General features: G+C 45.3%; 1 pseudogene; it reads right to left on the reverse strand.

Moving 5' to 3' along the window:
* Positions 1–3,356: 3,356 nt before the first annotated feature.
* Positions 3,357–3,960, reverse strand: LOC132214637 (ubiquitin-conjugating enzyme E2 B-like; annotated as a pseudogene).
* Between the last annotated feature and the right edge of the window lie 446 nt (positions 3,961–4,406).

Below are 4,406 nucleotides of genomic sequence, written 5' to 3' on the forward strand. Positions count from 1 at the left end.
ATGCCCTTGATTGGGAATAGAACCTGTGACCCTTCGGTGTGCAGGCTGACACTCTAACCACTTTGCAACACTGGCCAGGGCTGGGCTTACATTTTTTTAAATATTTTTTTTTATTGATTTCAGAGAGGAAGGGAGAGAGAGATCAAAACATCAATGATGAGAGAGAATCATTGATTGGATGCCTCCTGCACACCCCCCACTGGGGATCGAGCCCACAACCCGGGCATGTGCCCTTGACCAGAGTCAAACCTGGGACCCTTTAGTCCGCAGGCCAATGCTCTATCCACTGAGCAAAACTGGCTAGGGCTCAGCTTACATTGTAGAAGAATCACTGTAGCTACTGCCTGGAGACTTAACTGTAATGGAGGGCCTGGAGGGCAAAGGAAAAATTGGGGGACCAAGTGCTACTACCTATTATTGTTCCCCACTTTGGTCTGCAGCTGTTGTAATTTGTTTCCTTGAATGGATCTAGAAAGAGGGCGTTTGTGGGAGAATGAGACACAAGAAAGAGGTCAGTGAATGCGGAGGGCGGTGGTTCTCTGGTCAAGGAGTAACTTCCTTGGAGAACACGACAGGCTTCATCACAGCCTGGGTTTCTGAGCGGGGCCACTCCTGAAGAGCGGAAGGTATTTCCTGGGAACTGGGCAGGCACTTGCTCTGTTTCAGGCTGGAAGAGAACAATGATTCTTATTACAAGACTAGAGGCCTGGCCTGCAGGATCAGGCTGAAACCGGCTCTCCGACATCCCCCGAGGGGTCCCGGATTGTGAGAGGGTGCAGGCCAAGCAGAGGGACCCCACTGGTGCATGATCAGGGTCGGGGAGGGACACCTGAGGAGGGACCGCCAGAGGGCTCCAGGGCGTGTCTGGCCTGTCTTGCTCAGTCCCGATTGGCCGGATCCCAGCAGTAAGCTAACCTACCAGCTGGAGCATCTGCCCCCTGGAGGTCAGTGCACATCATAGCAAGCCGTTGAGTGGTCTTAGCCTATCATTAGGATATTATGCTTTGATTGGTTGAATGGCCGATGGGACAACTGGACACTTAGCATATTAGGCTTTTATTTTATAGGATTATTGATTATATTCCCTAAACTGTTCTTTACATCCTCATAACTATTTTTGTAACTTCTAATTTGTGTTTCTTAATCCTTTCATCTTTTCCAGCCATTGGTGAACATCAGGAGGACGCAGTCAGCAGCACCTCCACCCACCCAGGAGGGGGTCGACCACACCATCGTGATAAGCTGAACATTTGGTAAGTTGGAAACAGGATTCAATTTCAGGTCCTTTGCCCTCTGAGGAAACCCAGACCATGTGTGTGAATGGATGTGTCCCTTTGGTTATAGGTAGGGTGGGGTGAAGATAGGTTGGGCCCCTAGAAATAAACAAATGAGGAACAGACCACAGTGTCCTTAGAGGAAGGTCAGCACCGTGAGGCAGAGACCACGTGCTCACGCCTGTCCCAGGGCCCGCATGCCTAAGTGCTCAGTCAAGGCCGTCTGGTGGGAATGTTGAATATAAAGCAGTCAACGTGGTCTCCACAACTCACATGGCAGATTCGGGGACTGAGTCGGCCAGCTGTGACATCCATTGACCCCTTGGTGCAGGTAGGAAACGAAGCCTAATGCTTGGCTGAGAGATGGAGGGCGTTGAATTCTGACGTGTTGCACATGTCCTGGGGCAATGACCTCTGCTGCCCCACCACCACCACCTGGATCCCAGGCGGGAGGAATTGACTGATTAGCATCTGGTTCTTGTCTTAGACTGCACCTCGTTACAGAGTGTTGACTTGAGGAACATAACATGTTTTACATAGTAAAAAAGGGAAATTAAAAAGCAATCCTAAAACAATCTGAAAGAAAGAAGCCTAATTACCTAGACAATTGGTAACAACTGCATAAGGAGGTACTTACAGTGACTAGAGCATTCTTTTGACTGTTTCTGGTTCCAAAACATGCTTTCCCCTTTGCAATGCACATCAGCAAATGGACCCCCTGCCACACCTGTCTTGCCTCTCACCTTAATTCAAAATTTAAATCTCACATGGGTGTATCTGATTGGTGAAGCAGACAGCCCATCTGAGACCTCAGGTGCAATGGCGGCTGGGAAATGCAGCATTAGCTTTCTATATTCTGCACACAGACTGCACTAGCAGGACATTGGAAAGGGGATAACAAGTCAATCCATACTATCCACCAGGCCCTTCAAATGCCTTTGATTAGCTTCTTGAAGACTTGGTTTGGCAGTAACATAGGAATTCTTTAAGAAAATGCATTCAGGGAAACTATAACAAAATGATACCAAGTAGCTAAAAGTTATGTCTTATGTCTTTTATTTGGGTAGATGTTTAGGATCTGTGAAGGGAGGACTAGGTGCCCTAGGCAGAAATAGGGTCATATAGTCCTGGGCAATTCTGCCAAGGCCGCAGCTCAGTCACATACTGAGGGCTACAGTGTGGGGGCAGATAATTGCTTGCTTTCTGAATAATCATAATGGGATGGTAAACTCATTATTATTAATAATAACATCTTCCAAATTCCATTCATTATAAATTCCCTCAAGGAACAGCCTTAAGAATTTGTCAGGACAAAAAAAGGAAACAAAAGCTAAGCTAAATTAAAAATTCCAGTATTCCTAGGCCCAGCTCCAGATTGGCCTCGATCGCCTACAATACTTTCAAGAATCAGAGAGCCAATCTCAACTGTGATGCCCATTCAAAAGTAATTCTTGGCTGATGAATTTCTTATTACCTCAATTTCCTGACCCAATAAGTTATCTCATTACATTGTGTGGGAGTAAATGCCCTGAGCATATGCACAATCATGCATGTGTGTGCACACGTGGGCACGCGCGCGCGCGCGCGCACACACACACACACACACACACACACAGCATTCTTCACAGCCACTGAAGCTGGATGACCTCCATCTCAGCCTTGCTCTACCACTTCCTGGCTGTGTACCCTCAGACAAGTTTCTTAACCTCTCTGGGCCACAGTCTCCTCATCTGTAAAGTGAGAGTAACAGTTGTTTTTTCCATTGTTTGGGGGATTTAATGATTTAACAAAAATAAAATGTTTTTCATAGATTTACATACTGTGTACATTCTGTCATGAAAACCCCACACCATCATTATACATTTGGAAGAATACAAGCAGCATAGATTACAAATTGATGTAAGCAGTAACTTGGTTCACACCATGCAATAAAAAGTACACTAATCAAGACACACAAGCTTTTGAAGGTTTAAACCGAAGGGCTTTTTTATTTCTGCAGAATCCTTAAAACCTGTGGTGCTTAAAATGGGTTGGCCTTCCTAGTGAGAGGTGAATTATACACAACAATGATGGGAAAGAGGATCAGACCAGTTGTCTATCAAAGGCCGAAACTCTTTTCTCCTTCATCTTCCTGACATAGCTGGCCGCCTGGCTTTCGGCTGGACCATTTGGATCCGGTTCACGCAGCAGAGACTGCATTGATGCTCAGATAGAGGATACGTCAGGTGTTGGACTCCACGGATTCGGAAGGTTTTCTACTAGTAAACATACAGTAACATCAGCATACACATTTGGATGAAACACTTTGGATAAAAAACTAACAGTGGGAAGTTTATTTGGATATTCTTCAGAAAAGCTTATTAAAAAAAAAATACCATCTTTAAAAGGATTCTCTTCAGGTCCAAATATAACTATTCCATGCATGACGTTGCTTTTCAGATGATGACCCACTGACAATCACAGGTGGGCTTACTTGCAGTCACTTAAAATTCTCATAAGCCTACTCTGGACCACAGTGGACATGCTCCCCCGCTGCCCCAGTCAGCCTCAAACATAACACTTCGAAGAGTGTCTGACATACACACATACTAATTGCTAACTACTGTTTCTATCATTATTAGTACCATTGTTCCTCTCTAGCCTAGCAAATACCAGATAACAATGAATCTAAATATATTCTGTATTCATGGATCAGAAATACTGGCCCATTGCCTAAATTCTGAGATAACACCTCCCCTTTAGGGGGCAGGGGGGAGGGGAGAAAAACTTTGCCAGTCTAGTAAATAATACATGATAAATTGTTTAATAATGTTTGAAGTGGGAAAAGAAAGAAAATCACTTTCCACAGCACAGAGCTACAACCTGAGAGGAAAGTTCGACAGAGGCCTGTGTGCTTGGGCAGGGGTGACGGACTGTTGTTCCTGAGACTGGAACATTTGTGACTTTCACCCAACATTTCCCTTGTGTCTTAGAAACGTGTCAGTTAAAAATATGTTAGTCTGATCAAATAAAGAAAACCTTTTCCTTAGCAGTAATCAATCTACCCAGGCTCCCCCGACCCTGTCAGCCAGGTCTGACCATAATTTATTGCCCCAAAGGGACAGACCAGGCTCTGACAGGTGGCAAAGGCCC

This window comes from Myotis daubentonii, chromosome 13 (assembly GCF_963259705.1).
Source record: "Myotis daubentonii chromosome 13, mMyoDau2.1, whole genome shotgun sequence".
In the NCBI taxonomy this organism is placed as follows: domain Eukaryota; kingdom Metazoa; phylum Chordata; class Mammalia; order Chiroptera; family Vespertilionidae; genus Myotis; species Myotis daubentonii.